We start from the raw sequence: 24417 nt of genomic DNA, 5'->3' as shown, positions 1-24417 counted from the left end.
GTATTCTGTGTAATCATACATAGCTTCCCAGTTTCCCACTTTCCCCATGATCACACCTGACCTCAGCACAGTTCCAGACCATGTCACAGCAATGAGAATAGTCCCCATACTGCCCCGCAACATGCTAAAACCTTAGTTCTCTCTTCAGCGCCATTCTGACTCAGTAGTGCATGACCGGCAAGCAACAAGGCACTCTGTTTCTGAACTGCCCTTCAGCATGCTAACACCTTCCTTAACACCCTTCCTGCTCAATACTGCATTCCAGCTCACTGCTTCTGGACTGCCTTTCAAAATATCAGCATTACTGTACAAGGCTTGAGTGGACCTGACACAATCACAAAACTTTAGCTGACAATTAATCAAAGTGTAAGGAATTGTAGGCTGTTATCTGTTTGTTTATTGTACGCGACTATTAACGTTATTAATTTCTAGCAACCACTCTAGCTCCCAACTGATGGCAGACACAGCTGAAACTCAAATACATTTTACTCTCTGCTGTCGCCTTTTAAAATAACTGAATGAATCAGCGTTACTTGCTGCTCTTGATGTGATAACAAACATTTAAATAAGCAAATAAATTACTCGTAGCTTGGCCTGTCACTATAATTACATTGCGCAATATATGGACGTCTTCATTATATTTTCCTGAATTCTTTATTTAAGATATTTAAACGTTCTTATATTCAGATCCAATGTCTCAATATTCTAAGTAACTATGTTATTCTAACAGTTCATTGCTCTTTAAAGGGGTGTAATTTCATTATTATGCTCTTATAATATCAGTGGCATAAAATGCTCTAAATATGTCAATAACATAGTTTGCTACAGTTACTTCTGGGAATATATATCGGTCACAAATGACCATCCTGACAGGCCTTTTCACACTCTGACATATTGTTATTACACAAGTCCAGTGCCTGAAAGTCTAACACACTAACACAGCCTACTTACAATAGAGCATGGCGACCCTACAGTTCATTTTGTCAGCTCCATACCTTGAATTTGACAACCTCCACAAAGCTCTGGTTAAACCGTGCATACTTTGTGGCTTTGGAGGATGTGTATGCACGAGTTTGGTGGTTGGTTGCGAGTGAAGCCACACTGTACGCTACAGTGCAGCCTCTGAAGTTTAAAGGGCCTGCCAAATATTGTAATATTTGTCGAATATTATGGCCGAAGCACAGATTCAATAATAGCCCTAATACCTACACTGTTGGACCATTTACATGGATTTTGCAGTATTATGGATACCATGACAAGGGCCATTAAAGTCCATGTGGGCCCATCACTTGTTAGTACAATACCACAGTACTACCTCTGTATACTCTGACACACACATTTCTCTTCAGAACACCACTTCAGTGCCTTAACACAATCCACACACTGCTGCGAGTCTGGAAAACTAACACTTATCTTTCACAGCTGCTTAGGCCTCCAAGTTGGCCCCCCTGAGGAGCACCGTAGCTCTAATGTTCAATGTTTGTTCGAGACACAGGCTGTACTCCTTTTTTAAAAAAAAAAAGAAGGGGGATTTTTCGCCATGGTAACAGGCTCGCTGGATGTCTGGATGGATGGCGGGGTGATAGTGTGAGCTGTTGTGGAGGGGCGTGGAGCGCTTCGATGACGGATGACCGACTCAGTTGCCCGTGTATGTGTGTGTATGAATGTGAGGCACGACAGCTGCGTAGGCAGCGGGGTTGACCTTCACGCAGTGAAATCTCAAGGCCTGTTTGATTACATGGAGCTCCACTGCTCCTAGCTCACTCTCTGTGATCGGCTGCACTGGTCTGATGAGGCCTGTCACTAATGCTGACACTAGCGTTGCGGTACGTGTGAACAGTGTAGCAGTGTCATAATGTTGGAGTAATGTGGAAGCACTTCTTATAATAAGACCGTCTGTTTAGATATTTGCAGGAAAACTCTAAGCTTAATGTAAAAGGAGCCACAAGCACGTTAGGGTGCCGTGAGGAATTTCATTCCGTAATGGTCCGTGCTGGTTTGAAAGAGGCTAGTCGGCAGGTTGGCACAGGCACACAGTTTGACGGTAAAGGGAGTGGAATATGTCACAAAACAAGCTTTCTTCTGCCATATGCTGAGACACAAAACCATCACACTTAAATCTGAGCAATGAATAGTGAGAGGTTTATTGAAGGAACACACCTCGCTTTGCAGTTTCTTTGTTGAAAAGCAAAGTTTTAAAAAAGTTTTGTCTGTGAAACTAACATCCAACAAACACTTTTTGTATCTGTTGTTCGGTCCAGTTCATGTGACATTTGAGATGCTTTGATCATCACGATGATCCCTAATTTTCTTTCATGTTGTTTGATGTTGATGAAGCCTATTCTTTTGTCTTTTGTCATTAATGCCTGTCATTAACGTCTTTTGTCTTGTCTCATTTGTTCACAAATAATAACTGGTACTGCTTGGACATTATAAACAAAATATTTCTGACACCCAAATTTGCACACTCTTAAACCCATTATTTTGGTTGCTCTTCTTTTAGGCAAATTAACAGTGATCATCAATTCTAGGAGATGCCTGCAGATCTTTAGCTGTTATGCTAGAGGTCTTTATCATCTGTTTGAGGATTCTATTGCATGATCCTGCACTTACCTTCATAGGACATCATTTCCTCCTGCTTTTCTTTTCATTTTCATTGCTCCAGCACGGCAATGGACGTTTACGCATACCCCTCTTTCTGCTGGCTGCGTTAGGGCGTAATAAAGGCATTCCCTGCAACATCCAATCGAATTCATGCCCATTTTGAATACGGAACGACCGCAGTGTCGACACGTCAGTCAAACACCAGCTGTGATCTGATTGGACAGGCGCATTGCATTCGATAAATTAATTTGTGTAGAATTCAGCTCTGCTCAACTTTTCGCTGCACCCCCCATCAGACGTGCCAGACACATCATGATCTGAGGCAATAGTTTACTTGAAGAAATGTGAATATAAAATACTGTATTTATCTGGACTGCAAAACAATGACAACATGGAATTTTAACAGTTAGCTCCAACCAAGTAATTTGATTTGACTGGAGACATTAAATGAGTTCTAATATGGAGTATAACCCCACTGGGACGTTTAACAATACATGTATCACTCCGCTTTACAGGTGTGTTCTATTAAGTCGTTAGGCAATATCACACGAGAGGGAGTTTTACAGAGGAGCTCTACAACATCAGCAGCTACCTTGGGCTTCAAGCAGGTTTTAAATTGTTACGTTGCTTGTCCATGATCTGAATATTCACACCCAGCCATTTTAAATGAGAAGCCCTCTGAAGAAGAAGATGAATGTGATACAAAGTAGCTGAGTTGCGCTAATGTAGACCTACACAAAGTAGCAAATCAGTGCGCAGGAAAATGCTTGTGTTGTTTGGCAACAGCCCAGTTGTGGAACTATTTGTAACGGTGCGTAAAAAAAAATTAAATAGACAAAGAAATTAGAATCTTTTGAGGCTTGAAGTTTTAACTAATAAATAGTGCTTGATAGAGTTGTTATATTAAAAAGAACAACATCGCACTCGAGGTTGTGATATTATAATGAATGTCAGCACTGTTGCTATGTGATTACCACCGAATCGCAACCGTACTGATATTCAATAGAACATTAGCACTCTCGCTAATGTGATTTTACTTAAATTACTGCAGTGCTACATATTGTGACTGTGATTATATTAAAACCACATTGCCGAGGCTTCGATGTGAGGCGTTTAAAAACTGCGCCGCTTTAAGACTCTGTGAATTTGTCAGAACAGACTGTGACTGTGACTGGACAGAAGCCCCCAGAGTAAACTGTAAACTAATTTGGGTATTGCACCATGCAAATATGACCACAAAAGCCCAAATCACAATAAATAAAATCAGAAATGGAACATTGCCCAGTCCTGGTTTGTTAGTTAGTCGTAGTTTGGCATTGATGTTCAGTCAGAAACGCAGGTAGTACATTTTTAAATAAAGTATTGGCAACATTTGTCTCCCAGCTGTGGCATTATATTGTCTCTGTTCCTTAGGCCTGGTGTTACAGATGTGTTCCTTAGATGTAAACCCAAAGTGAGTTCTTCATTATATTGTTTATTTGTTTGCTGTGATTTGATTCACTTTGGGTTCATGAAACGTGTTCCATATGCCTGCGGAGGCTGTGGTGGTGACAGTGATTGTACTTTTTGTTTATAAAAAAAAATGCCTCTCATGTAGGACCCCCCCCCCTCCACTCGTTCTCTCTCTCTCTCACTCTGTCTGTCTCTCTCTCTCACTCATTCAGTCTCCCCCTCCGCTTCCATCTGGTCTTCATTTTCATGGAACTTCAAAGGTGAGGGGGAAAGTGAAGATGCGGAAACGAGCAGAATATTAATTTAGCTGTATTGTCCTGGCTGGACGCGGTGCTGCAGAGCTAGCTTTACACACATATACCAAGAAGTCTGCGCCGTGGCACTGCGTTCATTGTTCATTCAGAGTGTATGCGCCCTGGGGGTGCTCGATACCGGGGTAAAATGCAATGTTTGATTAAGTTGTTGGACATGAAAAGCAGTAAATTATGAGTTTAATAGTAAGCCTGACTATGTCTAATCTCACTTCTCCCACAACACAAAGAGCTAGGCCGACAAAAACGAACAAACGTATTAATTACTTAAAAGGCTCCATATGGTGGCGTGACTTTGTTGTGACAGTTGCTAGCAGTGCAACAAAAAATGACCATCACATTTGATTTATTATTTGATTTACAATTTCGTTAGTGGTTGAGGATATCATCTTAATATAAGCTTGTTTTGTTTTTGCAGTTGGAAGTTTAGCTTAGTGGTTACTTGCTGCCCAGAGGAGCGCAGGGTTTAAGCTCAGTGCGTTGGGTTTCTCATGCCCTTTGGTGTTGCACATGTGAGGTAATCGGAACCATTCTGTAACTTAAATATTTTTTATCAAAGAAAGTCTTATTGTGTTAATAATAAAAACACGATTTATTATGGAGCCCTTTTGCGTGTGTCTGTAGGGGGATGTTTCAGAGAACAAGAGGAGTGTGTGTGTGTGTGTGTGTCTGTGTCATGGGCTGCTCTCCGGTTAGCGTGTGAGTGATGTGCTGCAGAGCAGCCGGCTCAGGCCCGAGCTGCTCTCAGATGTGGCTAATTGTCTGGTGGCCATTTTAGAGGAAGTGTTTACAGGGATGAGAAATGGCTGAATCTTCTCTTAAGTCACACACACACATACACACACACACACGCACATAAGCACACACTTGCGCTGACTCTCCTCTCAGCCCGAACACACTGGTGCCTCCTCTGGCTGCTACTGGAAGAAGTCCTAATGGCTTAATGATGAAAGAATAAGATTACAGGTCTCAGGGATCAACAGGAAGCAAAAGAGGAGTTGCTTCTAATGCGCTTTTTTCCCCTAGTCACGGAACTAACGCACAGATTTCATTCTGTCAGCTTCCAGCCACGGCTAATGCAACAGTACAAGAGACAGTCCTGCAGGCCTCCAGCCACACTAACTCAGGCGTGAGAGAGAGAGAGAGAAAGAGAAAGAGAGAGGGCAAACTGGAGGCCTTTGTACAGTATGCACTGAAATTGTTTGATGAAAAGATGAATCACTGCTGTTTGGGCTTCGGTTTCCTGCACCGGGACGGCTGCTGGAGATGAATTGTCAGGACTTGCCTTTTTTTTGTTCAAACCCCCCACCCCCCCCATCTCTCTCTCTCTCTCTCTCTCTCTCTCTCTCCAAAGACTTTAACTCTTCCTCTCGTTCTCCCTCTCTCCCCGAAGAATCTGAACAAAAACGATCCTCCCCCTGTCCCTTCTGTCCTCAGACACCATTCCATGTGTGTGCGTGTGCAGTACATGTGTGTGTGTGAACACAATTTGCCCTCTGGCCGACTGGGGAGCGTTATCATTCCATCTAAATTCCTCCCCTCAGGCAACTAAATAAAAAATGTACTGTCAGGTCGTTTTTGATTAGGCTGTCGGCCGGATGGATGGAGATGCGCTGGGGAGAGATGCAGTGAGGCTAACTAAGGACCTAGCTGTAAGCGAGGCCTATATATGTGTGTGTGTGTGTGTGTGTGTGAGAGAGAGAGAGAGAGAGAGAGAGAGAGAGAGAGAGAGAGTAAGTGAATGCAATCAGTGCTGTGTGTGTATATGTGTAGTGTGTATAGGATGATCGGGCCCGCCGCCATTTCTGCCATTATCTCCACATCAGAGGTGTCATTATGGACGCCGCCGCTGTAATTCTCCCTGGTAACTTCAGCCCTAATGCTGCGGGTGTCCTTGGTCCTTGCTGTCTTCCACCATCCTCTTTCGGTGCTGACATTTGATTGACGTTCAGGGGCTGGCCATTTGGTCGGGAAATATGGCACAAATATAGAGTTTGGGCGCTCCAGTGGTTGAATGATATATCTTTGATTTTCACACCCTCTACAGTGGCTACAAAGGCCTACAAAGTTTAATCGAACCTTGTCCAGTACCAGGTTTAGATTAGAGTGCCATAAAGCTGCCCAGATTCTGGGAACCATTTTCTTTGGAGTGATGAATCTCTGTTGGCAATTGTCATTTAGACCTATCTGTACCTCATGATTTTTTGTGGCTGAATGCCATCACAGAAATGTATCCAAATTAAGCCCTTCCACAATAGTAGAAGCTGTCATTACAGCAACGAGTGAGCCTTGATCTCCGAATGAATGTTGGACGAGCAGGGGTCTGTGTACTGTCCTGCTGTAGCTCATTCAGGACAGTACACAAGTGTTTAAATGAGAATGAACAGTGCTAAGCAGCTGGTGTTGAACCGAATCCTCTGGTCATGCCGTCGGGTGAACCTCTGGCCACTGCCCACATGGAAATACTTTACCAACACAAAAGAGGAAATGACTACTCTGACACCATCCACTTGGAGTGCGTCTGCAGTTTGTCAGTGGTGGGGGGTTTTTCTGTGCTATTTTGGTGCTGCTTTGGAAGAGTTTTGGTTGTATTTTTACTCATTTGTGTCCTTGTGCGTCTCTGTGGTTCCTGCTGGTAGAGGAGTTGGGAAATAAATCTATTGGCTGTGTGTCCTCTGAAAAAAACGCACACACACACTAAGGCCGTGAGAAAACAGGAGAGGACTGGTTCTCTCAGTGTGTGCAGAAGGGAAACAAAATCATCCCACACACCCAGAGTCTTAAAGCCTGACTGTAATTCCAACAGGTTTAGCAGGAAAAAAGGAACTGGGAGTGTGTTTGTCTGTGTTTGTGTGCATGTTTGTGTGTGTGTGTTTTCCCCACATGTGTGGGCATGTGGTTGTGTGTCTGTGTGTGTGTCTGTGTATGGTGCCAGCCACAGGTCTGGTTGCAAACGTCATGCTGTCTTTCACGGTTTGACCACAAAACTGAATGTGTTCTGAAACTTGTTTGCGCCGGCTTACTTCCTCCAGGCAAGAAAGGCCTCGACTCATTGAAATCAGCTTTTTTGGCTTTCAGTTCTCTCACCTTTGAGCAACAGGCACAATGGGGTTATCTGAAAATTAAAAATGCTGATTCTTAAAACCTCATTCTTTCTCTCTGCACGCTCTCGTTCTTGCTCTCTCTAGTTCCCTGCGCTATAAAGGTGTTATAGGACAAAGTAGTCCCTAAAGAAACCCTTTTTTTCTGATGTATGGACTGTTTTGCTATTGTTATGTATATATATATTTATAAATGTGGGTGTGTTTTGATATGAACTTTTAACTGACCCTCTTTCCTTCTCTCAGGTAGAAGAGCAGTGATGTCACTGAGTTGAGGACACTCCTTCTCAGTGAGTATTCCATTATTCTGTTACCGTGTGCTGCACGTGCTACTGCTGGCCATTGGTCTCCTCCTTTTCTCCTTCTTTTCCTCTCCTTTTATTGTCATCCTCATCATTACGAGTTGTGAAATTTTATGTCAGAGATATCCGCCGCCACGTTTGTCTCGGATAATTGGAAGCTTTGGAATTGGAAACTCAGACTGTCGATTTAAAACCTAATTTAATTTCGGCCCATAGACGTGTGATCGGCGCGAGTGTGTGTCTTGTGTGAGTGTGTTCTCATTTTCCAATTAGATGAAAAAACCTTTCCAAAGGCGTTTGTTTCAATGACATTACCTACATGTGATTCTGTGTCTTCTCCTTCTTCTTCTGGTTCTTTTTTTTTTTTCCATTTTTTTTAATAAAGATCTTTAATTTGCCAATTAATTATGGTGCAGTAGCCGAGGAAGGTGATGTTACTGGGGCTGAGCCATTGCTCTGGAGCAAACAAATCAGCTTTGTGCCGCATGCAGCAGCAGGCTAATTGGTGGAGCAGTCTTCTCCTAGCCAAGCATCCGTCCTCTCGCCGCTATCTGCTCGGCCGCTCCGCTTCATTGTCCAGGTCCCTGGTGGTTGCAGAGACTGACAGAACTACAAGGACAGTCATTTTCTCCCCCGCTCTCATTCTCTGTTCTCGCTCTCGGCTCTCAGTCTCTCGTCTTTCCGTGTCTCAAATCAAGAACAGTGAGACGTCGTTTATGAATCAATAATGTGACTTGATGAAAAACTGGCCTGCGTTCATTTGACCAGAATAATTGACCTTTGTTGCATCACGTATGTACATGGATTCATCGGATCATCCACGGAAACATTAATCTGTAAACAGAGGCCAGTATCATGCAAAGAGGAAGCCTTCAGAGACGGTGTGTGTTGGTTTACCATGAGCCGAAAGCACCGAAACCTTCCTGAGTAAAACATAAAAACCACATTGGATATTATAAGACTGCTGTCTGATTCCTCTCCCTTTTAGAGATGGTGTAACGGATTTGGGTACACATCAGATTATGGGAAAATAAAACATGTATCTTGGTCTGTGTAAGTCTTACACAACAATGCTGTCTGTGAGAGAGAATCTGACTCATATTTAGGTTTCTGTAAGTTGTTAGAAACACAAGACACTTTCCAAAATCTGCAGCAACTATATGTTTGTGTCTGTTACAAGCTTCAAATGAAACATTTCCCTGTTCAGTCTGAGGGAAGTTAGCAAAAATTGCTGAGATATTTTTTTCTTTCTTGTTTGTTTTGACTGGGGTTTGAAATGAGGAGCTCACTCTTTTAATTGTCGAGGTTTGTCACTGATATTAATTTATCAGTTTATTAAGTATGTGTCAGGTATTTCAGAAATGATAGCCGTGTGTGCGGAGGCTTTTCAGGTGTGATTCATTGATATGAAAAACAGCACTTTAATTTGTCTCTTCTCTTTTTTTAATGTGCAAAACATAAGCATCAGATTTGAGGCAATACTACCCTGCTAAATATTCTGATGTACATAAATAGTACGCTGTTTCAGAACATAGCGCTTTGTGGTTGAATTGAGACGCAGTGCTACTCCTTCTCTTTCTTGTTTTCTCCCTCGCCTCCTGCTTTTCACTCGTCCTCTGTGCCTCGCATTGATTTACCTCTTAGCAGGAATGCTGATATAGGGACAGTGTTTTTTTGTCATTAATTTGTATGTAAATGTGATCAGCACTCTGGGATGTAATGTGTTCCAGCAGTGTGGAGGCTGTATATTCTGAGCATGTACAGGTGGACTCACTGATGCGTTCACGCTGGTTTCTCAGAGCCGCTTCTCAGCCGTACATGTCTTTTACCCGCGCGCTATGTACGTGCGTATGCATTTAAGGGTTTTTACCAAGGCTTTGTGCTCCACTCACGCTAGCCTGAGACACGAGCGGAGATATAGAGATGGAGAAGGACAGAAGACAGTCCACTCTGCTACACATCACACCTGCTCCTGCCTTTGGCAGCCGCCTCAGCCCATGTCCCTGCCATCAATAATGGTAATAGAAGCTCAGTCGGAGCATTGATTTTTGAGAATTGTAGGAAAGAGCGAGGCATCGTCCACTCTCTGCTGCACGACTTCCATTTTGTCCTTTCCCACTCATCCTCGCACTCTACCAGTGTCCAGTCATTTAAAGGAAGAGTATGATGAAAAATCTGAGTTACACCAATGTTAGAGGACATTCTATTTATTCAATTCTAATCAGAACAACCTTAATATAGATAGATAAAATGGAGAAGTCAAAGAATGTATGGGTAAAGATGGCACTCCTAGATGACACTGCGTCAAACGTCAAGTCCCACGTTGACGTGAACCTTATGCCGGAGCCTGACAAACATGGATCAAGCCGAGGAGAGAAGTCCAGAAATATAAGCCCCTCTTCTCCCCACTACATAGACTGCAGACAGCAGCAAATTCATGGCAAGAGATTTCCTCAGGAGCAGGAACACGTGGGAGAAAAAGTGCTGGCTTTGTATTTGTTGCTTTCCTAGTACAGCATGTAAACTATGCTCTGTTCAAAGCAGTGTGCCACTCCCTAAATAGTGCACTTTACAAATGTATATACCGATTACTACTAATCTGCTATACTGTGCACTACATAGGGTGGAGGGAGACCTTTGGGATTCAGCCCAGGTGTAATTGAAGGGTGACGCTGACACCAGTGCAGAAGTATAAATGCTCACAGCCTTAACAACCATTCAGTAGGGCACTGTCACCATCAGATAGTTATCAGATAAAGAAGCTGCTGTAGACCAAGAACATCACTGTGGAAGAAGCAGAAAGCAACATAATTCTAAATACTTCTTACTCTGGGGGTGTGGAAAACAACCCTGCAGATTTCTTTGAAGAACTGAAAGCAAGTCTCCAGAGAGTGGAAACCGTCATGAATGCAAAGTTTGAACACAATAAAAATGTAGTTTTTGAAAGTGTTTTGACTAGATCTAAAAAGGCTGTTTTTTTGGACATTTGCGATGTAGTGTATAAGCTTCTTAGCTCCATTAGCCTCCTGCAAACCGAAGGAGCAAATCTATGATACCAAATGTGTCTTGGCTGATCGACTGTTTTTGGATGAAGTGAAAGAATTTTCCACTCAAGACTTCCTGTACAGTCATTTGAAATGTCCCTCTTTGCTATCTTTAAATCAAACACACAGTTACACGACCACCAAGCATTTCATGGCCTGGTAAAATGGGGGTTATCCAGGGGGCTTCACACACACACACACACACACACACACACACACACACACACCGTCAATCAGCCTTCTGTTTCTCATGAAGAAAACACAGGGAGGAACGAAGCTGCCGGGACACCCAAAGGGAGTTTCAAAAGTTGAGGCGAGCTGAAGATCTCCACGGAGCAGAGTCGTCCTCCTGCGCGAGAGGCGGGAATGTGGGGAGGAAGTGAAGAGCAACAAAATAGTTTCCTTTGTTCCAGATGGAAACTTGTGTTTCCTAAAATATCCCTGACCTGCATAAAACTGTCCCTTTTCCATATGGACCCTGGCACTTTAAAAAAGCCAAGGACTCGATATGTGTGGTGCTTCCATCTCATTCTTTCTTTCCCTTTCTCTCTGGTTCTGCCTTTTCCATTCTCTCAAATCTCTTTTCTTCTTTGTTTTTCTCAGTCTCTCCCCTTTTCTCACTCACTCACTCACTCATTCACAAGAAATTCTTGATGTCTGTTTTTCCTGCTGAGGAGATTTGAAATCATGGAAGAGGAGGCTGGTTTCCTGTTGACGCTCTGCAGAACGTGTGTGTGTGTGCGTGCGCGCATCTCTGTAGGTTGTAGTCTTTGAGGCAAAAACACACACAGGTTGTTTGAGAAGTGTAATGGACGCCTGCCTCTGTGTAATGTGTGTGCGTTTGTGTGTGAATGTGTGTATGGGTGTGTAATGTGTAATGGACGCCTGCCTGAGCTGAGCTTGACTGTCCTGATCCCCAGTGAGAGTCATTACCTGAGAGAGAGAGAGATAGAGAGATAGAGGGAGGGGGGGGTGAGAGAGAGAGAGAGAGAGAAGAATGGAAGGCACATCAGCAAGTGACTGACTGCTACTGCTGCACCTCCTCCCTCTATCTATCACTCTCCTTCTTTCTCTTTCTCTTGCCCTTTTTTGTTCTGACACACACACAAACACCCGCACGCGTCTCTCTCTCTCTCTCTCTCTCTCACACACACACACACACACACACACACACACTGACTCCTGCAAAAAACCTTGCCATTTTTCTGTTTCTTCTTTTCTTAAATATTTATGCTGTGGCTGAGTTAGCCATGTGGCTTTAGCAGCTCTGCTGTGCTTGCTCCAGAGGATGTGGCAAATAAATACTGAAAATGAGAAAGAGATACAGAGAGAGAGAGAGAGAGAGAGAGAGAGAGAGGAAACAAGAGAGAACACATTCATATTACAAATGCAAAGAAAGTCAGTTTCAATTATTTGGACACTGCAGTTAATTGACTGCATTATAAAATTCTGTTTTGCTCATTTGTGCCATTACCAAACAACAGCATGCTGGAGTGTGTACAAATTTGATGCTCACACAAAGAAATAATTCCGCTTAATATGGAATTTACAGTTCTTATACATATTCATTAATCAATACCTTGTACTATTTCTACCGTTTTACCCAATTGTCCCTTAATTAAGTAGTGGCCAGTTCTGCTGTTAGCTAGGACCCCCACCAAGCATGCATTGTACCACCAGCCTGAGAGGTTGAGGGCAAGCACATACTTATGCTGAGACATGTAAAGCTACCTTCCATTTTTTTTTCAAACTGCTGCTATCACAACCCCCACTGGACAGCTCAGCACTCCTGGAGGTGAAAACTGACTGTACTTATTCTGTACTGTGAGGTGTGTGTTGAAATAGCTCACATATGACGTATGGCAGTTATTTGTATGATAGTGTTTATGATCATTTTTCTGCCTTTTTTACTTTTTATTTTATTCATATCCCTAAAATAAAGCAGATTAGACTTGTGTTCTTCCCTTTTGGCGTTGTGTTGGCGACGAGGGCAGAAGTGGGCCCACCCAGTGAAAGTGAAGGCGCTGATAAAGAGCTGTTTTCTGATCTCTGCCTTGACGCTTGCTGTCATCGCATGCAGCGCTGTCCCACTCAGGAGCCAAGTTTCTGATAATTTAGTCGGTTTGATTCCCGCTCCGGGTGACTGTCTGTGAGGAGTGTGGTGTGTTCTCTCTGTGTCTGCGTGGGTTTCCTCCAGGTGACTGTCTGTGAGGAGTGTGGTGTGTTCTCCCTGTGTCTGCGTGGGTTTCCTCCGGGTGAATGTCTGTGAGGAGTGTGGTGTGTTCTCTCTGTGTCTGCGTGGGTTTCCTCCAGGTGACTCTCTGTGAGGAGTGTGGTGTGTTCTCCCTGTGTCTGCGTGGGTTTCCTCCGGGTGACTGTCTGTGAGGAGTGTGGTGTGTTCTCCCTGTGTCTGCGTGGGTTTCCTCCGGGTGACTGTCTGTGAGGAGTGTGGTGTGTTCTCTCTGTGTCTGCGTGGGTTTCCTCCAGGTGATTGTCTGTGAGGAGTGTGGTGTGTTCTCCCTGTGTCTGTGTGGGTTTCCTCCGGGTGACTGTCTGTGAGGAGTGTGGTGTGTTCTCTCTGTGTCTGCGTGGGTTTCCTCCAGGTGACTGTCTGTGAGGAGTGTGGTGTGTTCTCCCTGTGTCTGTGTGGGTTTCCTCCGGGTGACTGTCTGTGAGGAGTGTGGTGTGTTCTCCCTGTGTCTGCGTGGGTTTCCTCCGGGTGACTGTCTGCGAGGAGTGTGGTGTGTTCTCCCTGTGTCTGCGTGGGTTTCCTCTGTGTGACTGTCTGTGAGGAGTGTGGTGTGTTCTCTCTGTGTCTGCGTGGGTTTCCTCCGGGTGACTGTCTGCGAGGAGTGTGGTGTGTTCTCCCTGTGTCTGCGTGGGTTTCCTCCGGGTGACTGTCTGCGAGGAGTGTGGTGTGTTCTCCCTGTGTCTGCATGGGTTTCCTCCGGGTGCTCCGGTTTCCTCCCACGGTCCAAAAACACACGTTGGTAGGTGGATTGGCGACTCAAAAGTGTCCGTAGGTGTGAGTGAATGTGTGTGTGTCGCCCTGCGAAGGACTGCCGCCCCCTCCAGGGTGTGTTCCCGCCTTGCGCCCAGTGATTCTGGGTAGGCTCTGGACTCGCCGTGACCCTGAACTGGATAAGCAGTTTCATATGTGTGCGCATCAGCTGTCCAATTGCAGAGCGTATGTGTGTATTTTAACTGTCCAGTCACTTTTCAGCCTTCTGCAAAATCGTTGGTTTATTGGCGCTTTCCCTTACACACCCACAGCCTGCGTTGTATGACGTATTAAGAGACAAACAGACTTGTTTCATGTTACTGTTAATGTTCGCAAACAATTTTGACTAAAACATTGGAATGACTTTAATTCTCATGTTCACAGTGTTACTACACGTGTCGTATTTCGTAAAGTCAATACCAAATCTATCTTAAGTCTTGTTTTTAACTTCAGTCCCAGCCACAGAGTCGAGAGGCTGAGAAATTAAGTCAGACATCAGTTGCATCATTCTAGACAATCCTATAGACCGGATGAAAAGCTCTCCCGTGGTTGAAACACTGCAGACTCCTTACTGCAGCTGTGGACAAATTGTGAAAATGAGTTTCTTCAGCATACTTTTCTTTTAACCTGTTTAAACCCACCTATATGATTTATATGAGTTTTACACCTCAGGCAGCTGAAATACAACACCACTTGTTACAAAATGGTCTGGAAAAGTTAGTGAACATGAGCTTAATCCGTTACATATTGTGCCATGAGAAAAAGTGAACAGTGAACCATGTATAAACACAGTACACTGAAATGATGAAAGAGCTGCATGTAGTCTGTCTCTTACAGCTATCTCATCACGCTCTGGCAGGTTTAATACAAGTTGAGACAAAGTCAAAATATATGAAGGATAACAATTGTCGGAATCACACAGTCAGTGTGAGGCTCTTTGTTATTCTGCCGGTCACAGTTGTGATTGTTCATGTTTGTGTCCCTGGGAGGCTGTTATAAATGTGGCAGTAATCGACATCATCTTTATAACAGAGCTTCTAAGAACTAAATAAACCAAACGTGTTACTTATTTGTATTATAACATATGTGCTTTACTAACTTCCAAATATCAATATGTGAGGCTGATCACTTACAGCCACACACACACACACACAGTTGACTCTCAGTATAGCATTTCCTGAAGATGGGGGGGGGGGCTGCTTGGTCTGTATCGATAGAAAGAGGAATATGGCCCGGTGTTTGTGTGTGATTGTGTGTGTGTGTGTGTGTGGAGCAATATCACCACGCCATATATGTTTGGCAGAGGTAGTAGAGCTCACAGTAACTGTAGTGATAGTCTTGTTCTCATTAAGGCATAGTTTTTGCACATAGCATACTCAGCATTGCATGAATAATAATATTGCAGCAGTCTATAAATTAATGACCAGCATGTGGGTGAGTCTTCTACATCTCTAATGACAAGCTCACCGTCGCTCTGAGCTTCCAGGGTCGAAAGCGGAGGAAGATGTGGAGGGGGAAAGGGAGGGAGATACAGAATGACAGAGAAGGAGACGGGGAAAACATTCAGAAGGTCAATACCAGCGGGTGGTCATCAGAGAGCGAGCGACATGGAGAGACTCCGATTGAGTTTCATCAGCCCTGTTACCGTGGAGATCCATCCAATAATATTCCACTATCTAAACCAGAAACACCACTCACAAATACACAGGGCTCTAGGAAATCTCCTGTTTTTAAGGCTTTGACCGTCATCCAAGGCACCACACACACACACACACACACACACACACAGCTTGTGTAATCTCCATAGAAAGGCATGGATTAAATAAAACAACTGCATACAGGCCTAGCATTGCCATTTTTAAAGAGCTGTCCTGAGCAGGGTGATGGTGTGATGGACCACCACCTGGTGCCTTTGGGATGAGTTTTAAACAGACGTGCTTAAGGGGTTTCTGGCAGTGTACGCTGTTATGTTACTCATAAAAATAGATGGCATCAAACATTGTGGGTGGCTAACTAGCCAATAGCCTCGATTGGCCTTGACCATCAAAAGTTGACTTTTATAGGAGACATTTAGCATTTGTCTTGCCTGCTAAACTGTCATATATTCATTCATTCATTCATTCATTCATTATCTGTAACCGTTTATCCAGTTCAGGGTCGCGGTGGGTCCAGAGCCTACCTGGAATCATTGGGCGCAAGGCGGGAATACACCCTGGAGGGGAACTGTCATATATATATAATTCATTTGATGGAATCTCTAATGGCACTTTTTCACAGCATGGTACCTACTCTATTCGGCTCTGCTTGGCTCTACTCACTTTTTGGGACCTGTTAGCCTTTGGTTTTCCACAAACACAGCTCCCCCACCAAAATGTTGCTGGTGATGTCACACAACACCATCTCTAACGAGTTCACTTGTCATATATTCGTTTGTTATTTTTCTTTTTGGGGACTGAACACAGCTCCACGCATCGGTACAGACCAGTCGGTAGAGTTTTTTCATTCCTTGTTGAACCGTCCAGCTCTCACATCAGTTTTTCCTCTACCACCGATCCAAGGAGAGTTTGAACCTCTTTGAAAGACCCCAGTGTAATTTTACAAGCGGCTGTCGTGAGTCAGATAAAAACAAATGTCTTCTCTGCTGTAGAGTGGAGATTTTACAGATGATAGGTTTGTGCTGGGCATTTTGTCGTGATTGAGACATCCCCATGGGCAGTCAGGACTTTAAACTATGAGTGACCAGGGACTAAGAAAGTACCTAGTTCCAGGTGCCAGATTTGCATAAGGGAAAACCAAAAAAGCTGAGTAGAGTCAGGTCAAGTAGGTTTCGTAGAGTCAAAAAGCACTGCAATGCTTTGCAATGGCTAAAAGCCTCTAAGAGTTATATAACCCATGGACTGGGCAGAGAATGTCATGAACATTGCAACTAAGAAAATGGTTTGTGAGACCTGTTGGTGACATTTGTGAATTAAAACTAAAGACACAAAATATGTCTTGGCTAACCAAGTACATTCTGGGTTTAGGGGAACACTGTGTAAACTTGATAGGCCAGAATTGGCTTAAAACATACGAGAACACTGTGTAGTTATTCTACTTAACTGCTCCTCCTGTAACTCCCCTCTATTATAAATTACAGCCGCTCTCCATTTAAATGAACGGCTTCACTGTAAACGTCCCGCTCTGTTTGATTGAACTGGGCCGTACAGTAAAGTCCTACAGTGTACACAGGGACTGTAGTAAATCCAGCGGAGTCTCTAATGCCTAGTGAAGCCGTGCTGCTGTTTGAGCCTCACACACACACACACACACCGATTCACTGGAACGTTTCGACTCAATATGAAAGAGACTACAGACTCTCTATTGAGATACAGCTGTGCGCAGAACCCACACGCTCGCTCTAATGCACTGCGCTGTGGAAATCTGCTGACGTATTGGAACCGATGCCCAAAAAACTCTTCTTTTGAAGCGGCTTACTGGCTTTTTGAGAGCTGCCTTTGCTTGGTAGTAGGACCGTCCCGATAGCTCAGTCCAAAGGCATTAAGTTTGATGCAAATCAGTGACAACTACTGATCGTTGCAGTTTTGTTAAATACGAAAATCCACTTTGGAAAACAGGAACGTTGTCAGACCACCTCCAAAGTTTAGTCTTAGACGTGATTTGTACTTTTAGATTCTCACAAGGTGTGGAACGTGTCCCTGCAGAGTTCTCAGAGAAACTCGAAGTGGGTCTGAAGGCTAAAAGGAAGGTGGAGGGGCTACATTTGGCTGTCTTTTCTTCAGTGATGTATTCTGCAACCTTTAAGACCAGTTGACTCTGTTGAATGAATAGACTATAAATGCTAACAGGCCTGTGTTATAGTGTTCAGCTCTAGGAACTCATACAGTAGGTAATGTTATCTTATGGACATTCTTAACAAGTGTTGCAAATCTCTGCATGGTCCACTTGCCTGCTGCTCTTATAGTGTGTGTATAGTGTGCAGTGTGATTACAGTAGTGAAATGGTCAGGCTTTCCAGCTGTCAGTGCATAGAGCTTATCACATCCTCCTGCTTTTCTCCCAGCATTTAGCGCTCGGGTGTGATTAGAATGTGAAATGCAGAGAAATCACTGGAACGATTGTTGAACACAGCATGTGTGTGTGTGTGTGTGTGTGTCTGTCTTTCTGTGTGTGTCGTGGTCCTGAGCCTTTCTCCTGTGTTGCTGACGCTAAAAGCGGTGTGTGAAGATGGCTCTGAAGAGTGAGTGCAGGAATACTAATGAAGGAAACGACAGGAGAGGCTGCTGCGCTCTCCTCTTCTCCTCTCCGCAGTGGGCTCTCTCTCCTTCTCTCTCTCTCTGTCTTTCTCTCTTTTTTCTCTACTTCCTGTCGCTTCCTCTCTCTCCCTCTTCTTTCCTCCTTTCTGTTTCGCTCCAATATTTATCAGCCTCTCTTTCTCTCTTTCTCTCTCCCTCTCTCTCTCTTTTCTGTCTGACTGACTTTCTTTTTCCCCTTATCTCTCTCTCTTTCTCTCCCCCTCTCATCTTTTCCCGTCCATTTCTTCTGCCTCTTTTGCTCTCTTTCTGTCTTCCATCTTTGCCTTTTTGTTTTTTACTGTTTCTCTTTCTCATCTGCTCTCTTCCATTCTTTTTTTCCCCCTTCCCTCTCTCCCTCCCTCCATCTCCTCCTCTCGCTCACACAGAGGATAAACTGTGTACATGATGACATTTACACCGCAGTTGCACGCAGAGAGGGAAGGGGAGTGTGTGTGTGTGTGTGTGTGTGTTCATGCGCATCATACTGAGTCCTGTCATATACCTTCTTTTCTCCTTGGCTTCTCTCTCTTTTCCTCTCTCTTTATACTTTCTTCCATTTTGCGCTCTCTCCCTCTCTCTCTCTCTCTCTGTCTGTCTCTCACTGTCTCTCTCACTCTCTCTCTCTCACTCTCTCTCACACCTACTTCACCTCTCCATCTTTCCATCTCTCTCTGCGTGTGTCCGGTGTAGGATGTGTCTCAAGAGTGCTGTGCGCAGCTAATTTATACACACACAGAGAGAGAGAGAGAGAGAGAGAGAGAGAGAGAGGGAGAGAGAGGGAGAGGGGCCATTATTTATGTCTTTTCTGAAGGGCAAATATAGAAAGGAGTGGTTGCGCTTTACTGAAGCGGACAGCCATGAATCAGACACACACCTACAGGTCATACTCAACATAGAATATAGAGTGTGTGTATTTGTGTGTGTGTGTGTATTGTGGGATGGGGGGTGAGGGAGGGGGGTTGCTTCACGTAGTAGCATTGCCTATTTCTTATACCCCATATGTCAGTTTTCTTCACACTCTCAGCCTAATGGGGTCTGCTGCTGTGTGTGTGTGTGTGGCGGGCCGTGTGTGTGTGTAGTGTTTGGGGAGGGGTGTTTTTAGGGTCGGAGCAGTCTGCTGGCCCCTCCTTTGTGGGGTTACATGGTTAGAGGCAGTTACAGAGTGGTGGTGGGGGGGGGGGTTGTGTGCTAGAAATGGGGGTTAAGTAGATCCCACTCGGGTTGGAGGAGCTCCACTGCCCCCTGTGCCTTGTGCATAACACACACGTGCACCGTGTACAGTTTAATCGTCAATTACTATTTATTTAATTTTCTGTGTTAACATATGATGTGTAACATATTGGAAAACATCAAACGTAGAGTGTTATTCCTTTCAGAAATAAGGTGAGAAAGCCAAAATATTAAAACCACCTGCACAAGCATCTTGTTTAGGTGCCCCTTGTGACACCAAATCAGCCCTGACCCCTCGAAGGTGTCCTGTTTTATCTCACGCTAAGACATGAGCTGCAGATCGTTTAAGTCATGTAAGTTGTGAGGTGGGGTCTTCCGGGATCAGACTTGTTTTTCCAGCACATCCCACAGATGCTCGATCCTTTGTATTCTTCCAACACATCAGCTTCAAAAACTGGCTATTGACTTTGACAGGTGTCATTCTAATGATATACACCATGTTATTCACTTCAGCTATCAGTGGTTTTAATGTTGTGGCTGATATCTATTGGATTTATCACTTAAAATTGTATAAGAAACAATGATAAAACATATATTTAAATTATAGTAATATTGTAACATTCATTAGTTAAAATAATTGCATTAGATATATATTTTTTTCACATATTAGGAACCCCTACTTTGTATCTACACATGTTGTTCTTTTTATCAGACACAGGGTGCTGTTGACTGCATATTTTTTGTTGGTGGAACATTTTCAGTCCAACGCTCGAGCAGCCCTGCTGTGTCTGATCCTCTCCTATCAGCACAACACACACTAACACACCACCACTGCTTCATTGCCACTCTTCAGTGCTGAGAATGATCCACCGTCCAAACCGTACCTACTCTGTGGGGGTCCTGACCATTGAAGGAAAGCGTGAAAGGGGCTAACATGTATGTATAATTGTAGAACTACAAAGTGCTCCTGTATGGTCAGTGGAGCTGATCTACTGGGCAGTGAGTGTAGATAGGTAGGTGTTTCTAATCTGGTGATCGTTCAGCAGAAGTGTTTGCTTTTTCAAAGCTGGACAGTGTGGAATCCAAAGGGGGAGAGAGAGAAAAAAAGGGAGCGAGAGATCCCCTAACTGTGTTCAATGTGCTGAGGTGTGTATTTGAGTTTTACATCGAAAGCACTGCCGCGTTAAAGCCATCGTAATCACACACAGCCCTAGTAGAATCCCTGGTAGCTGCGTACATCTAAAAATGCAATATAGATTTTTAGAGGCTCCTGTACTTATCACATAAAGTCAAACCTCAGCAAACACATTGAAAGCACTTCTAGGGAAATAGAAATGTAGTGGGATGTCTGCCAGTAACAAAATGGAGTCTATTAATATGGATACTCCTTCGTATATGATCAAGATATGGCTCAGCACAGATATACATTGCATTTCTGGCTCTTTTAGGAGCTATTTTTGATATGACCTGAGCAAGCCCACACCCCTTCCTCTGGACTCGAGGTTTCTTTTATGACAAGGGCCTACCACTTGACTTAAGCTCAGCGGTTCCCAATCCTGCTCCCAGACTTACCCCTGCACTTTTCACACGAGCCTTCTCCTTGCTCCAACACACCCATTTTAAACTTGTTAATTACCTTTTTAATTAGCTGACGAGTTGAGTCAGGTGTGTTGGGAGCAGGGTAAACGCTACAGTGTGCAATGCAGAGGTAGTCGAGGATCAGATTTGGGATTTGGCCGTGTTGCGTTTAACCCATAACAGCGTGTTGTTGGGAGTGGATGTGTTTAATAATAGAAGTGTTACCTGCTATCGTTCTTAAGAAAATGCTTTAAAAATACAGAAAAAATCAGTACCTCAACCTTTAGCATTAAAGCTTTAGCATTGAAGCTGTGAAATGACCAAATAATGGCATCAACACTGTGTTGCAAAAATTCTCTACTAGACCCAACTAGCGCTTTATGGTATACGTTGGTTCATTTTTAAAACCACACACTAGTCAACAGGAAGGTCTGCAGTGTTCAGTGTATCTTTTGCACAATGCTAATAGCCTGATGGTCATATGAGCTTCTGTTTCTTGAACTCTCCTTTCGTATCGTAGCTCCAGTAAAAACCAGAAGCAGACTGAAGCAGGGGTGGAGTTATCTGAAACTCATTACTTTTTAGCAGATAACGGCTTGATGCAATTGTCTGCAAAGGTTTGCACAAGTGGTGTACACAAGCTACTGTTAGTTTGAATGAGTTAAACTCTTTTAAATTGTGATATGAAACCAATTAATCGTACACTGTCACTGTGGTGGTGCCCTGAAGGGTACATATTCTGTACCTTTAATTAGGGAACATAATTGTACCTTATTCTATATTCATTTTAGATATTAAAGTTGTGTTGATTTCTTACGCTACATTTCATCTCCAGGACTTTTATTTTACACAGTTTTATAACTTTCTTCTGGGGAAGGGAATGTAATGGACCTTTAGGGAATAAAAATTGGGCTTAAATCTGCTGTTGTACCTTTAATTGTACATTTACACTGTTTGTACCTTTAGTGAAAATAATGTACCTGTACCATACCTTTTTTCGGAGAGTGTGCAGCCCTAAGCTGCGTCCCAAACCCCAGGCTGCAGCCACCCGAGCTGCGTTTCTCAGCTGTTACGTCACCAGTGTGGAGGATCCTCTGAACACAGCCTTCGTTCTGACAGATTTGGAGGATGTTCCTGATGTCTGCTTCGGTTACCCACAATTCCCTCCGCACAAGGAAAAAGATTAACACCAGTGGTGGAAAACCATAATCTCCAGATTGGAGTTGTGTAAAAAATGTATGTTTATTGTGGCTTAACTTGATGTTAAGTTCCAAAAAAAATACATTTGAAATTAGTGCCAAGAAATTACAGGCTGTGTCTGAAACAGTGGGTAGAAACCTTGTGTATGAGAAGACACCAGTACAGTGATGCTAGTTATTCAGAATTGTAGCATAACAGGTGACAGAGCGAGTAATCTGTGATGTTTGTACAAACACGTTATTCAGAAACGTCTTCAAAAACAGGAAAGATCTCCAGTGGTTTCACTAATCTACATTAATCTACTTTTTTTGTTTTTGTAAATATAAACACATTTTTTAATTTGATGATTGGAACAAGGGCGGCCCGGTTGTGCAGCAGGTAGTGTCGCAGTCACACAGCTCCAGGGGCCTGGAGGTTGTGGGTTTGATTCCCGCTCTGGGTGCCTGTCTGTGAGGAGTTGGTGTGCTCTCCCTGTGTCCGTGTGGGTTTCCTCCGGGGGCTCCGGTTTCCACCCACAGTCCAAAAACACACGTTTGGTAGGTGGATTGGTAACTCCAAAGTGAGTGTGTGAGTGAATGTGTGTGAGTGTCTGTGTTGCCCTGTGAAGGACTGGCGCCCCCTCCAGGGTGTATTCCCGCCTTGCGCCCAATGATTCCAGGTAGGCTCTGGACCCACCACGACCCTGAACTGGATAAGGGTTACAGATAATGAATGAATGAATGAAATGATTGGAACAAACTCCAAAATAAGTAAAAGAACAGGGCGGGGCACAATAAAACTGAGTGTTTAGAGAAGTCAAACTCTGTTTAAAGCATTGCTTAATCATATTTAATATTGTGAAATGATTCAGGAAATCTGGACCAAGTGTGAGCACAGACTGTTGAACTGATGAAGTCTCGTATCAAGCCAGGATCGGCACATATTCCACTTGCAGAGCTTTAAAAATTACCGTGTTCTGTTCCCAAATTATCAAACTGTATTTAAATGGAATACTGATGTAACACAGTGGTAAACATGCCTCTGTTCCAACTTCTTTGAATGTTGTTTATAAATGTGTTTATATTTACACAACGCCATCAAGTTGCTCAGTGAAAACATTAGAATTCGTTCTTTGTGTCTTTGAATTATTGATTTTAAAAAATGTCCCAAGGTTTTTGGGAATGGGTTTTGTATATTTGGAATAATTGAAAAAAATGAATCAATGTTATTTTGAGCTAAACGTTGCTATAACACTATTGCTATAACAAGAGTTATAGCACTGTCTGCTGTAGCTCAGTGGAGCCGTATTGCTGAGTCATACAAAAGTCCATAACCAGCTGGAACACCCACTAAAGTTCAGTGGCCTGTGATTGGTCCTTGCTCTTTTTTCACTGGATGTAACACCCTCATGCTCTTAGAAGTCTTTTTTTGTCTGTTTTGTTTGCACAGGGGGCTGCAGCGTTAAGGCTTGTAGACGCTCTTTTTGTTTTAAACAGGGTCAGACACTAATGTAACCCAGCTACGCAGCCCTCGCAGTGGCCATGTGTGTATGCGTACAGCTATTGGTGTGCAGATGGTCTGGGGAAAGAGAGGGAAGGTGCGTGTGTGTGTGTGTGTCTGTGTGGGGTGTAGGGGGGGATATGTTTTGTGTTTTATTGGTTTGAAGGCCCAGCTGCTGGGTCACTCCCTACAAGCTGAGAAAGAAAAAAAGAGGGAAAAGGAGAAAGGGAGGAGGGAGTGAATGGAGAGAGAGAGAGAGAGAGAGAGAGAGAGAGAAGGAGGTGGATGACGAGAGAAGAGGAGGACAGGAAGATACTGAGATGAGGGGGAGAAAAGGGAGGGGGGAGGGATGAGAGCAAGTGAAAAAAAGGGAGAGAGAGAGAGAGAGAGAGAGAGGGAGAGAGAGTGGTGGGGGGGGGATGAATTGTGTCTTCAGTGAGCTGTCTGCCCTGCAGCCACACTAATCACAGGTGAAATTCTGCTTCCTCCTTAAAACGCTGTCTCTCATTTCAAACCCTGCCCTCCGGCTCCCTGCTACACACACAGCCCGCACGCCCAGGGAGAGAGAGAGAGAGAGAGAGAGTATTAGAAAGTATGAAATAGTGATAAAGGGAGGAAATGAAGGGGAGAGAGAGAGACAATAAAGAGAAAGAAGGAGAACGTATGACAGCAGAAAGAGAGACATGAAAGAAGGGACAGGCGGAGTGATAAACAAGAAGAGCATGAAAGAGGAGCATATAGCAAATGAAATGGAATCAAATAAGGAGAGCGAGGGAGGATAAAGAGAAAAATGAGGGATAAAGGCTAGGGAGAGGGAGGGATGAGACCAGCAAAAAAAAGTGGAGTAATGAAGAAAGATGATGAGAAGAAAAGTGAAGGACAAA

At 43.8% G+C, this 24417-nt stretch overlaps 1 protein-coding gene across 2 annotated transcripts in view; it reads left to right on the top strand.

The window, feature by feature from the left end:
* The window catches only part of baz2ba (bromodomain adjacent to zinc finger domain, 2Ba), a 102205-nt gene that overhangs the window by 12010 nt on the left and 65778 nt on the right, over positions 1–24417 (top strand). For both annotated transcript variants that reach the window (XM_066663202.1, XM_066663203.1), the window contains one exon: positions 7715–7758. The gene's annotated coding sequence lies outside the window, so the exon portion shown is untranslated. The remainder of the gene's footprint in view (positions 1–7714; positions 7759–24417) is intronic.

This window comes from Hoplias malabaricus, chromosome 3 (assembly GCF_029633855.1).
Source record: "Hoplias malabaricus isolate fHopMal1 chromosome 3, fHopMal1.hap1, whole genome shotgun sequence".
NCBI lineage: Eukaryota > Metazoa > Chordata > Actinopteri > Characiformes > Erythrinidae > Hoplias > Hoplias malabaricus.
Note: the sequence above shows the minus strand (reverse complement) of the source record. Positions and strands in the feature narration are given on the sequence as shown.